The sequence below is a fragment of the Anastrepha ludens genome, chromosome 6 (assembly GCF_028408465.1).
Source record: "Anastrepha ludens isolate Willacy chromosome 6, idAnaLude1.1, whole genome shotgun sequence".
NCBI lineage: Eukaryota > Metazoa > Arthropoda > Insecta > Diptera > Tephritidae > Anastrepha > Anastrepha ludens.
In genome coordinates, this window is record NC_071502.1 from 75,595,841 (window position 1) to 75,610,516 (window position 14,676).

The 14,676-nt window shown below is 38.2% G+C and overlaps 1 long non-coding RNA gene across 1 annotated transcript; it reads left to right on the top strand.

Annotated features, from left to right (window-relative positions):
• The first annotated feature begins 10,107 nt into the window (after window positions 1–10,107).
• On the top strand, window positions 10,108–10,422 carry LOC128865777 (uncharacterized). Its single transcript, XR_008454896.1, has 2 exons — window positions 10,108–10,148; window positions 10,226–10,422. It is a non-coding gene; the product is annotated as an uncharacterized LOC128865777 (long non-coding RNA).
• Window positions 10,423–14,676: the final 4,254 nt, after the last annotated feature.

Consider the following 14,676-nt stretch of genomic DNA (forward strand, 5'->3'; position numbering starts at 1 on the left):
TAAGTTTGTCGATTTATATGTATATCGAGGTGGCGATTTCATTAATAAATGTACATACAAATTTAGCACTCATATGCATCATTTCTCCATTCTAGATTAGGGAAGTATGTATTGTACATACATACATACATATGTATATTATGTGAAAATACACAAATACATATGTTATGTATGTACCGGCACTGATAATGTATGTGCACGAAATGGTTCATTGCTTTAATTCATATAATTTTGTATAGTTTTCTTGACACGCGACTCTTGTGATTTACTGCAAATGCCACATGCCCAGTATAGCTCGTTAAGTACATTCATATTTATTTATTCATGCGGTCATTTCCATAGGTGTGCATACACATTAGAGTGGGTCAAATTGTGCTAGAAAAAATTCTTCGTCAAACTGTATCGTATTTTCGAATGCTATAGATCATTTTAAGAAAAAGTTTGGAAGAAATCATGGGTCGGAAATGAGTTAGGAGAGTGGGTTTTTTTCACTAAAAGCCCAATTTGAAGCCCTCCGCCATGTAGACTTAACATTATGAAATTTTCCACCACTTTTGCTACTTATATATTTGCGGTGGACATATAATCTTGCGAAACCGGACAGTATTCAGACATACATTCAGCGATATTCATCGTGAGATAATTACCACCTTCCTGAACTCTTAACCCCCCATTGTCGTATTCGGAGTCCAACCACCACCCACAGAAGATTAAAAGTTCCAGCTACCCCGAGATACTCGTGTAACCTTTGTACAATAACGTTCTGGACAATGTAGCAGACTAAACTCCTACCTATCCAGAATTGACCTCGACATACCAAACATATGTCCAGTTTGTGAAGGCATTTGAAGGTATCCCGGACGATACTAACCTCCTTTTCACATGCCCTATCAAACCCATTCATCTAACACTGCTTTCCCTCTGGACTTAATCTGCCGAAACAGCAATTATCCTGGGTCCACCGTTAGATGAGCTACACGAAGATAACCGGTAACTACATGCCACTGACAGGGTTTAATAAGCTGCGGAATAAAGTGGGAACCCAGAACGTGGGTGATGCGATATTAATTTAGCTTTCAGACTAAAACCTTAATAGATATTATTAGACGTAGAGCTTTTTTACATTTATTTACATGCAATAAACCTTAACATTATATTTTACAAAAAAGATAAGTTTTTAAATTCCGGCGGAAAAAAATAAAAAACCCTATGTGATAATCCCAATTTCTTAAATTATTAAATTTTTTTATTGTTAAACACTTGAGATATTCCTTAGAATATGCACTTAAAACTTAAATACAAACACCTATACTGTAAAGGTGAATGTGAATGTCTGTGCGTTGTCCGCGCATCACTACGAAACGACAACACCAAATGACGTAAAAATTTTTATGCATTCATATTTTCACCCAATGAAGGTTATAGGCATGTTTTTATGATGGAACTCCTTTCCCACAGCCCCCAGGCAGCGCCACCACTCTCATTCGTCACTAATAATCGAATATTTGCTTAAATTTAATCTAAAAAATTTTAGTTTTTCCTATTTACCACTATTTATAGCACACTCTAGACTTCATAATCCGCATAAGCTGTTCGACTATGACCCAAATGCAAACTTCAAAAACGGTTTGAGATAGAAAATTAATAAAAATAATTTTACTTGATATTTTTCTGATTGGTTGTTTTGATTTTATTCAACGAGGCATAGCAACGGATGCCGGGTATTGTAATATTATTGCATTAATATTAATGCGATATTATAAATATTAATAAAATTATTTTCTATGAAATTATTGTCTGTAATTCTTTTATATACATATCCTAAATCCCTCAAAACTACTACTACGCGAGCGGGGCCGCGGGTTAAAGCTAGTACATATATGTATATATATATAATTGGCGCGTATACCCGTTTTGAGTGTTTGTCCGAGCTCCTTCTCCTATTTGTAGTGTGCGTCTTGATGTTGTTCCACAAATGGACGGAGCTACAGTTTCAAGTCGACTCCGAACGGCAGATATTTTTATGACGAGCTTTTTCATGGCAGAAATACACTCGGAGGTTTGACATTGCCTGCCGAGGGGCGATCGCTATTAGAAAAATGCGTTTCTTAATTTTGGTGTTTCACCGAGATCCGAACCTACGTTCTCTCTCTGTGAATTTCGAACGGCAGTCACGCACCAACTCATTCGGCTACGACGGCCGCAAGGAAAGAAGAAGGAAAAAGTACAAAATTTGAATTATACTTTTCTCATTTAAATGGCTTGCAAATTCATTTATTTTATAATTTACTGTGAGCCCTAATGTAATAAAATGATATTTCTAAAGCAGAAATTATAAAATTGCTTATACTTTTAAATTTCTAGTCACACAGGGACTGCTTGCCAAATTTTTTAATTAAAGTGCGTACTTTTACAATCATAAATTTTCGGGCTTACTTTAAATTGGCGCCTTTAAAAATGCTGTTATGTTTACGTTTTACGACAAGTGCACATTTTAGGTTGGTATTTTAATTTATTATCACCCTTTTTTGCTTAAAATAGAAAATTTGTATACCTGCCTAAGTATCAATAACATATCAATATATCAACTTACAATACGACAATATAGAGTGAGAGCCCGCGACGCCCAGACCTTCGTTAAATTATAAAAGTTTGAAATTTTTCTATATACGTCTCCTATACAGGTATAAACAAACCCAGATTATTAAACCTGGGTCGCGGTGGCTTTGGCAGGTAACAGGTAGTAAAGGTGAGTAAAATTGAGTCTCAAATTTGTAATAGTATAAAGCTTAGTTTTTATACATTTCAACTTACAATCATATCAGAAACTGCCTCGTCCATTGGCGGACACTTAGGGCGGTAACAACCCCTCCCCAGACACCCTAACATTCTAATTATTTATAAATCTACTTTCGTCATAGTATAAAATCTAATTTTTATATATGTTATTCAGAGATCTATAAAAATAATGTTTTCACAATCCCCAGACAGTTTCGATGGTTCCCCTATCTTCCCAGACATAATGAAGTCCACTCCAGGCGTGAGCGCGATGAATATATATGTACGTTGGTGCGAGTGAAATAGCGCGATTGGTCTACGGCGATCTTTTTCTGCGCATCAACTGTCTTATACTCTGTATAATACTCCGTATTGTATATTATTGTAGTGTGAACTGTTATACGTACAGCAAGCGTTTAATAATTTATTTGCAAAATTTATTACAATATAAAATAAGTGGTCAAGTTGTGATAAAGTGTTGTCATGGAAACGGAGGAACCGGAAAAAAACAAATTAAGTTGTTTTATTTGTAAGAAAAGTGAGGGGAAATTAATATTGCTTTCTGAAGAGACATTAAAGAAGTGCCGAACTGTTTTGAAAGTCAGAAAAAAACACAACCTTAAATATGCGAATGTTATTTTGCCTGATGAATATACAGATGGAGGTTATCACCGGGAATGCCATAAAACATTCACAGGCGTTAATAAACAGTACTACAATTCGGAGCCTGCAGATTTAAAAAAGAAAAAAAGAGTAAACAAAGAGTCGATTAGTGTAGACAATTTATCTCCAGATACACCGATAGTACCTGAGTTCACTACCGAACTCGCAACAAAATCTCCAACATCATCAGAATAAAATTTATATTCTGAATTGATAAAGCTCCAGCCTTCAACCTCCACAGAACAATCTCATTTACCGCCTCAACATACAGAACCTTCAACAATTTCACAATCGACTTTAGCTAGTGAATCAGAGGTCTTACAATCGACAAGTTATCAAAAAAATGGTGACATTAGTACACCAGATGTTACTGAAGTAAACAATGTAATTGAGGACGTAAATACTCAACCCGAAAATGTTGTCAGTAGTAATGACTCTCCGATTGTTTGTATATTTTGTAATAAACAGAAGAAGAAAGTGCGCTCAAAAATGCTTCCACTTCATGCAGCTGAAACAAACCAATTTAAAGGTAGTATTTTTTCTAACATTGAAGGTTTAGAAGAATATAACGAGTTTTCAACTACATTGAATAATTACTCTGCTCCAAAAATATATTATCATACTGATTGTCGAGTTCATTTTAACAATGATGTGTCGTCTAAAAAAAAATCATCTAGTAAAAGTCATTGGCATTACAATCGAGAGTATCACAGACAAGAAGATATTATTAAAAAGGGACGATGTTATTTTTTAATATATTTACATGAACTGTATAAAGAGTCATTGGAAAAAATTTATCAAGATAATTCCGTTGAAATGAACTTCGTTTTCCCAGCACACCATCTCGAAGAAAAAATTATGAAAGTATATTCTGAAGATATAAAATTTTTTACTATTCGAAATAAAAAAATTGTCGCACCTAAATATTTACAATCAATAGATGAAACAGTCCTCGACAGCTTACACACAGAAAATATTTTACAGAAGTCCGCATTACTTTTAAGGAAACTAATTCTGAAAATTGAAAAAAATAAATTACCTTCTAAAAATATAACAGCGCAACATTTGATAACAGGAGAAGTCTCTATACCAGAACCCTTATTGGACTTTTATTCAACTCTTCTCGGTGGGTGTAATCAGAAGCGGAAAAAAAGCATAAAGTGTTCTCGTCAAGTGCGTTCTTATTGTCAAGACATTATTTTTGAAGTCCATAATGGCCAGGTGAAAACATCAAAGCACATCATGCTGGGAATGACTTTGAAGAGTATAACAAGCAGCAGAAAAGTTATTGATATCATCAACCGATACGGGCATTGTATAAGTTATCAAGGCATTGAAGAACTCGAAACAGAAGTTACATATACTTCAATGGAAAAGTCCTCATTATGTCCCGAAAAGATTCAAAAGAACCCTAATATTTTTGCTGGTCTGGCATATGACAATATCGATCGTTTTGTGGAAACTACTAATGGAAAGGACACTCTTCACGACACAGTAGGAATTATTTATCAGAACGTCGAGTTACATACAACTGAAGAGTCTGATGAATCCGAAGCTCCAGCTCCTAATAGTACAAGTGAAGAATCTAATGACTCCGAAGCTCCAGCTCCTAATAATACAAGTGAAGAATACCAGCTCCGAATATAATAAGCCAACTTTATCTTGAACTAGGACTCCAAAGTAACCAAGATGTCTCTGCAGATTTAAATCGTCACAATATCCGGAAGAACACCATACAACTACAAAAATTTGTATCGATCTTCGAACGATTTATTAATCCTTTCAGCCCAGAAGTACCAAAAGATCAGTTACTAAATATATCTACAGGAAAATTTCCATCGCCACCGGTTGAGGAATATCTTTTAAACATTGAATCGAATGGCGATAGTTACCCTAAAACATTTATTTCTGAGTGTCAATTGGATATCAAAAGATTTGAGAGTGCTATAAAAAAAGTGCCTATCAATAATTTTACCAAGCATTATGAGAAAAAAAAGAAAATTCAAGTAGGTGGTAAAATTCAAGAAGTGAAAATCCAACGAGATTTATTTGGGCGAATGCTGGGTATATCTATGGATTCTTCTTCTTCTTAATTGGCGCGATAACCGCTTACGCGATTTTGGCCGAGCTTAACAAAGCGCGCCAGTCGTTTCTTTCTCGTGCTAACCGGCGCCAGTTGGACACACCAAGTGAAGCCAAGTCCTTCTCCACCTGATCTTTCCAACGCAGAGGAGGCCTTCCTCTTCCTCTGCTACCACCAGCTGGTACCGCATCGAATACTTTCAAAGCCGGAGCGTTTGTATCCATTCGGACGACATGACCCAGCCAACGAAGCCGCTGGATCTTTATTCGCTGCGCTATGTCTATGTCGCCGTAAAGCTCATACAGCTCATCGTTCCATCGCCTGCGATATTCGCCGTTGTCAACGTGCAAAGGTCCAAAAATCTTACGCAGAATCTTTCTCTCGAACACTCCAAGCGTCGCTTCATCGGATGTTGTCATTGTCCACGCTTCTGCGCCATACGTTAGCACGGGCATGATGAGAGTCTTGCAGAGTGTTAGTTTTGTTCGTCGAGAGAGGACTTTACTGCTCAGTTGCCTACTTAGTCCAAAGTAGCACTTGTTGGCAAGAGAGATTCTACGTTGGATTTCAAGGCTGACATTGTTATCGATGATAATGCTGGTTCCTAAATAGACGAAGTCTTTTACAACCTCGAAATTATAACTGTCAACAGTGACGTGGGTGCCGATACGCGAGTGCGCCGACTGTTTGTTTCAAGACAGGAGGTACCTCGTTTTGTCCTCATTCACCACCAGACCCATTCGCTTTGCCTCTTTATCCAGTTTGGAGAAGGCAGAACGAACAGCGCGGTTGTTAAGGCCGATGATATCAATATCATCGGCATACGCCAACAATTGTACGCTCTTATAAAATATTGTGCCTGAGCGATTAAGTTCTGCGGCTCGTACGATGCTCTCCAACATCAGGTTAAAGAAGTCACACGACAGCGAGTCACCCTGTCTGAAACCTCGTTTGGTATCAAACGGCTCGGAGAGGTCCTTCCCAATTCTGACGGCGCTGCTGGGGTTGAGCAACGTCATCTTACATAGCCGTATTAGTTTTGCGGGGATACCAAATTCAGACATCGCGGCATACAGGTAACTCCTTTCCGTACTGTCGAATGCAGCTTTGAAGTCGACGAAAAGATGGTGTGTGTCGATTCTCCTTTCATGGGTCTTTTCCAAGATTTGGCGTACTGTGAATATTTGGTCGATGGTAGACTTTCCAGGTCTGAAGCCACACTGATAAGGTCCAATCAGTTGGTTGACGGTGGGCTTCAGCCTTTCACACAATACGCTCGCTAGAACCTTATAGGCGATATTTAGAAGACTAATCCCGCGGTAATTGGCACAAATTGCAGGATCGCCCTTCTTATGGATTGGGCAGAGCACACTTAAATTCCAATCGGCAGGCATGCTTTCATCCGACCATATTTTGCATAGGAGCTGATGCATGCACCTTACCAGCTCCTCGCCGCCATGTTTGAATAGCTCAGCCGGCAGTCCGTCGGCGCCCGCGGCTTTGTTGTTCTTTCGCCGTGATATTGCTATTCTCACCTCGTCATGGTCGGGTAACGGAACGATAATTCCGTCGTCAACGATTGGGGTATCGGGATCTTCACTTTCTCTATGACATGCGCAGCTGTCACTGTTTAACAGGTTCGAGAAGTGTTCCCTTCATAATTTAAAATTGCTCTGTACATCAGTCACCAGATCACCGTCTTTTGTTCTTACAGGAAAACGCCCCGGTCTTAAAACCTTCTGTAAGCCGCCGAACTTTCTGGTAGAATTTTCGGGCGTTGTTCCTATTGGCCAGCATCTCAAGCTCCTCGCACTCACATATTTCGGCCTCACGTTTCTTCTGTCGGATAATACGTCTCTCTTCCTTTTTCAGCTCTCTGTAGCGATCCCACATGGCTCGCGTTGCGCCCGATCGCAGCGTGGCTCTATAGACGGTATCTTTTCTTTCGGCGGCAGCCTGACATTCCTCGTCGTACCAATTGTTTTTTCGGGCTCGCCTTAATCCGATTTCTTCTTCGGCGGCGGTACGTAGGGAACGAGAAATGTTGCTCCATTGCTCGCGCATGCCGGTGTGTTGGGCAGTGCTCTCCGAGAGCAGGAGTGAGAGTCGAGTGGCGAATCTTCTGGCTGTCTGTTGTGATTGCAGCTTTTCGATGTCGAACATTCTTTGCGTAGGTAGATGTACGTTTTTTGCTGCACAGAGGCGGGTGCGCAGTTTGGCTGCAACAAGGTCCGGATCCGAGACGATGTTGGGTCCTCGGATCGTACGTACATCTAATACACTAGAAGCGTGTCTTCCATCTATCACAACATGATCGATCTGGTTTCGCGTTTTTCGATCAGGGGACAGCCAGGTAGCTTGGTGTATATTTTTATGCTGGAATCTGGTGCTGCAGACTACCATGTTTCGGGCACCGGCGAAGTCGATCAGCCTCTGTCCGTTGCCGGATGTTTCGTTGTGCAGGCTGAATTTTCCGACTGTGGGACCAAAAATTCCCTCCTTGCCCACCCTGGCGTTGAAGTCGCCAAGCACGATTTTTATGTCGTGGCGGGGGCAGCGCTCATAGGAACGTTCCAAGCGCTCATAGAAAGAATCCTTGGTCGCATCGTCCTTCTCTTCCGTCGGGGCGTGGGCGCAAATTAGCGAGATGTTAAAAAATCTCGCTTTGATGCGGATTGTTGCGAGACGCTCGTCCACCGGAGTGAACGACAGTTCTTGGCGACGAAGTCTCTCTCCCACAACAAATCCGACACCGAATTTGCGCTCCTTTACATGGCAGCTGTAGTAGACGTCGCAAGGTCCTAGGTTTTTCTTACCTTGCCCCGTCCATCGCATCTCTTGGATGGCAGTGATGTCAGCCTTTACTCTCACGAGGACATCAACCAGCCGGGCAGAGGCACCTTCCCCATTAAGGGACCGGACATTCCAGGTGCATGCCCTCAAATCGTATTCCTTATTTCGTTTGCAGGGGTCGTCATCAGTGTTGGAAGTTCTCATCCGAGGCTTTGTTGCTGTTTTCATTGGGGGGGCTTTTTAAGTGGCGGGTCCCAAACCCAGCGCACAACCAGCTATGCTGGGATGCTTCGCCTTCTCACGTTAGCTCACTCCCGAACGGGTGTTCGGAAGCTAACCAGAGGATACGTGGGCTAATCCCGGACGTTGTGAGCTGCTTGAACCATATGTAGAAGAATCGTCCTGGCCACTCCCAAGTGAATGGCGATCAGTAACTTTCCCCACTTGCGTGGACTTCTACACATGGAACCATCCTCCATGGATTACAATGTTGATATATCTAAGATTTTATCCTACCCAATTACGTCGGTACCATTGTCAATGTGCCACTTAGATGGCGCAATTTGTAAAACGGATAAAGCCGCTCTGATGAAGTGCTTGGAGAAGGAGGTACAACATGATTCTCCACGTCATATTGATGTTTTAATTATTGATGGTTTCTTTCTATTGCATACAATGAAAAATGTCCCGAAACTATTTGGAGGAATTTCAACGCAACTGTTGAAAATGGTTACACAATTAAAGGCGTTGAGAGTTGATGTAATTTTTGACCAATACTTTACACCCTCAATCAAAGATTATGAGCATTCTCAACGGTCTGAATCAGCACAATTAGACTACATTATAACTTCACCTGACCAAAAAGTACCAAGTAATTTTACAAAGGAGTTAAAAAATTCCAACTTTAAAGAAGCTCTTGTAAACTTTTTTATTTTACATTGGGCTACTGATGAAATGGCACCATTTATTGGTAACACTTTAATTCACATAAACTTTAGAAAATGTCATTCTTTCATTGTTAATGATTCCCGGAAAGTTTTATCAGGTATTAATGAAGAATTGTCATGCCCGGAACATGAGGAAGCTGATACCAAAATTATATTTCATATCTGTAATTACAACTTTGAAGCAAATATAGTAATTCGAACTGTTGACACTGATATTGCCGCTATAATGCTTGCTCATTTACATCGCTTAAAAAATGATTCGACCATTTGGATGCTGACGGGTACTGGAAACAATGTGAGGTACGTGAATCTAACAAAGATACACGCCCAGTTAGGAGAATCCATTTGCCGAAGCTTGCCTGGTTTCCACGCAATAACAGGGTGCGATTACAATCCGGCATTATTTAGAAAGGGAAAACTAAGACCTTACAAACTATTAAAAAAAAACGATGAATTCCAAAAAGCTTTTATAAAGTTCGGCGAAAATAAGTTAATAGAGGACAGCAGTGAACAGAAGAACAATAGTATTCAGAAATATATATGCAGTGAATATAATGTTCGGAATGCAATTGATGTCAATTCTGCTCGAGTTCAGATGTTTATAGACTCATACAAAGTTTCCGACATTAATGAGGCTTTCAATCGAAAAAAATTGAGAAACTTTGATGCTAGCAGTTTACCACCTTGTGAAAATGAGCTACTACAGCATTTTTTACGAGCTAATTATATTTGTACGATTTGGAACAATGCTTACTTAAGAAAACCTACTTCACATAAACCTGAAAATAATGGCTGGGTACTGGAAAATGATCAATACCATTTTAAATGGTTTGAAGGAGATTAGCTACCTACTTATGTCAGTGATTCTCTACAAACTTTGTCAGGTATGTTATAATGTTCACTGTTTATGAAGAAATTATCAACTATTCATAATTATTCTAACTTGCTTTAATTATTACAGAAGCTGATGAAGACGATGACATTCATGAGGACAAATCCGCAGAATGGAGTAGCGGTGATGAAGATAATCGAGATACCGACGAGGACGATGAAGTTGATTAAATATTTTTTTTGATTTAATAATAATGTTTGACACATTATATTTTTACTTTGTATTGTAATGGCTATAATTATAAATATAATTGAAATCTTTTTCGATTGGTTCAATTACGATCTAAATTATTCTCTCTCCTTACAGTAAAACTAACATGCATACAAATTTATCTTCTTAACTTTAAACTTTAGAACTTTAAGAATTTTACCATAAGCTGTCGATTTTTCGTATTTTTTTCTGCACAATACTAGAAAAAATTTTCGATTGATATTTACAACTTTCGTAGATCTCCACTTGACTCAATAAAAATCGCATTATTGTATTGTTGATTTAATAATTTGTTAATATGAAAATTTTTCTGCGTTCTCCTTTAAAAATTTACTTTTTTTATCTGTTATAAATGTATATAATGAATTTTCTTGATAAATTTAGAGAACAGATCGCACTATTTCACTCGCGCCAACGTACATATATATTCATCGCGCTCACGCCTGGAGTGGACTTCATTATGTCTGGGAAGATAGGGGAACCATCGAAACTGTCTGGGGATTGTGAAAACATTATTTTTATAGATCTCTGAATAACATATATAAAAATTAGATTTTATACTATGACGAAAGTAGATTTATAAATAATTATATTAGAATGTTAGGGTGTCTGGGGAGGGGTTGTTACCGCCCTAAGTGTCCGCCAATGGACGAGGCAGTTTCTGATATGATTGTAAGTTGAAATGTATAAAAACTAAGCTTTATACTATTACAAATTTGAGACTCAATTTTACTCACCTTTACTACCTGTTACCTGCCAAAGCCACCGCGACCCAGGTTTAATAATCTGGGTTTGCTTATACCTGTATAGGAGACGTATATAGAAAAATTTCCAACTTTTATAATTTAACGAAGGTCTGGGCGTCGCGGGCTCTTAGTCTAATACATAACATGCAATCCATGCAAGACATACTTGTAGGTATATCCAGTAATAATTCTGAATATTAACCAAATTGGATCATAAATTTTAGTAGCCATGAAAGAAGCGATGAAGTAGGATTCATATTTATTATCAGTGTATAAAACTCTAAGTTAAATGATCTACATAAGATGTGACACCATTCAGAAGTGCGTACTCACGAGCGCAATGTTGTTGATCATAGACAAGGCAGGTTGTTTGCTGAATGAGCTGGCTTTAACCCTCATTTTTGACCGAAAAATCACCTTTAGTGACGAGAGCCACTTTTGGATGTTTGTTGTGAGCGCTACATATCAATGGTAACTATTTTACTTTAAATCAAATTAATCGATGCGATCATATCGACATAGGATTCCAGCAGGATAATACTAAGAACTATACTTGGAGCACCACGATAGATATTACGCACGAACGATCTGAGGCTCCTGTTATCTCTCGCGGAGTTGACGTACATTGGCTACCAAGATCGTGTGACTTCATCTCACTAAACTCCTATTTTCGCTGCTTGTCGACCAGTGTAAACATTGGCGTACGAAACTTCCACTAATTTTCCCAGTTAAAATGTTTATTAAATCGATTAACTCTTTCTTTTCTATTTTCTGATCAGATTTCTGCCACAATTTAATTATTTGATCCGCTAGTAGGTACTCATCTTTCGACTTTTTGATCATTCAGACTGAAGGCCGACGGTGAGAGAACCAGGCGGCAGACATTTTTACAGGTTTCTCTTTCGGTTGAAATAGTTGAGTTTATTTTGTTCACTAATACATATTAAGATGCCGATGACATTTCTTTTCTTTTTTTAAAGAAATTTTATCACAGCGGTTTACCAAACTGGTATATTTTCCAATAAATCATCAGTAACGAGATGATGAGTCATCGCAAAGTATTTTAAGTTGTAGTATTATCAGCCCTCCCTCGTATGAATAAGAAACTAAAGTCTCTGATAAAAATTGAAATTTGAAAAAGGCGAGACACTCACAGAGAAAATGCTCAGTGCTATCCGGCTTAGAGGAGCAAGGCAGGCAAATCGGGTCCTAAATAATTCCAATGGTGGTCATATGTTGGTGGTTGTGTCCTGTAATAATACCGACCATCAACCGTCCGTCTTTTCTTCCAAGTTTTCGAAGAAAGTTCGACAGTTTTCTATTCGGGCTTGCCACAAAACACTTTTAAGTTCTGCAGCGTTCTAAACTGAATCATCGCTTTTTATGTAAATTGCATACATAATCGCTGATCTAATTCATGATTCCTCCAGAACTGCTTCTGATTATTGACTCTGGTTTCTGTGGGGTAGCCGCTGATCCGCAGTTGGCCAATTCATTGGCAATTTCACTTCCTTGAACATCGCATTGTCCTGGAACCCATATAAGTACAAGCTTATTCTGTCTTTCAACAGGAGCTAAACGACTTCCAAATCACCGACTACATCAAGCTTCAGCGTTTTAAGTAGACTGGGCATGCTCTGAGGATGGACCCAAACGAAATTGCGAAAAAGATAGTAAGCTGTATGTACCTTATAAGACGGAAAACCTGGATTGTCGCAGTTAGTGACGACACTAAGATCTTTGGAAGGAAAAACTGGTAGATGTCTGCAAGGGATCGAGATTATTGGTCGAAGATGTTGAGGGGGGCCAAGGTTCAACACGGGCCGTCACGCCAACAATGATGATGATGAAGTTTCAATGTATATTTATATATACATGTGTTCAAGTATGTATGTACATCAATATCTACTTATAACTATAATAGTAATTGAATATTTGATGTGCGCGGTGGGGATCGAAATCCAAGAAAACTCTCTTATATTGGATTTAAAACTATTACTTGGGTTACGAAATATATACCTACTAATACGTCAAGAAATGTCATCACGAGTTCGTGACGGTTTTGGTAGATTCGGTTTGGTATGTAGGTTGCAAGTTATGGCTGGATGGTATGAGTCGAGTTGTGCGTTTGTTCGATGGTGTGCATGTGCAAATGTGGGTCAAAGTAGCAGTGCAATGTCCTCAAAATATCCGCAATGCTGTAGTTTGACTTTTTTCCTTGCCGGCCACTTCTCTACCTGCTTAAACAGCTGAATCTGGTTCGCCTTCTGCCTAGCGGTGTAGTTGTGTGCGTCTGCGTATGGAAATTACATTCACGAATATTTTACGATTATATGTTCACTTTAATTCCTGCCGTGCCAGTTGCCTTTTATCCTTACCTCACTTTTTGGTTATGGCTTATTTGGTTTGGTTGTTGTGGCATTCAAAGGCTTTCACTAACGTTTACTCATATAAAGCAAAGGCGTGGATGAACTGTTATATTAATATATATGTACATACATATTTATAGTACATTGTAAAGAGGTACTTGTACGATGTTTGTTTGAAAAGTGTTGAAATATGAAAGCGGGGGATAGAGGTAACAAAAGTAGTGTGATAAATATTGTTCTAATATTTTTAAGCATATTTTTCTAAACACCTTCACTTGTTTATATTCTTTAATTGATACTTACATTTAAGTGCCTACCCAAATACCGAATGTCTTGGGCAATGAATATTAGAGTGGATCGCCAAAAGAAGTTAAAACTCGGACAATAATATCAAAATTCACTTAAAGGAAGTAGCGAAAATATATTATACAAGTTAACAAGTTTAATACGCCTTTAAATAAAATGAAAAATACTGCTTGAAAATCCAACGAACTTATTTTCAATAACAATTATATTTTCTAATTTCAAATAATTATAAAGCTTTTTATAACATAAAAATATTGTAATTAGTCTCTTCCTTTACACTTCGTTCTAAAATACATATGTGGAAGTATCAAACAATAATAATGCTCGGCAGTCTGCATTTCGCGCAGAAGAACAGAAGAAATGAAAATAAGGAAAAGAAAAAGGAATTGTAGTTTTTTCTTTTTAATTAGCGATATTTTTGTTTGTTGGTTTTTAACCCCAAAGGAGTACGAGTTGAAGAAAATTTATTTCCGTTTTTTTGACGAATGTAACACAGCTGATCATTTTGCATTTTGTATGATTTTGCCAGAAAAAAACTTCGGACCAGGTATGGCCTTCAGCTTTGGTGAAAATCGAAATAGTGCGAGTAACTTCTGCTACCACGTCACCGGGGACTCAGAACTTCTGCTGGGACATTACAGGGTAATTTTGTCAGTGGGTAAGGAACAAATCGGTCTCATATAGGTATTTAACTTACGATATACATTTTCCGTATTGACTTAAGAGACTTATAGTAAGACTTATGCCGACAGCATTTTACAAGGCTTTTGAATGAGCAGTTTTGTGTTCCTTTGACAAATGAAATTTTATTACAGGGAATAATATATGCATTTTCTCTATTGTATAAAACTTTGAAATTTAAAATAAATAAAAGAAAAATTCAAAGAAA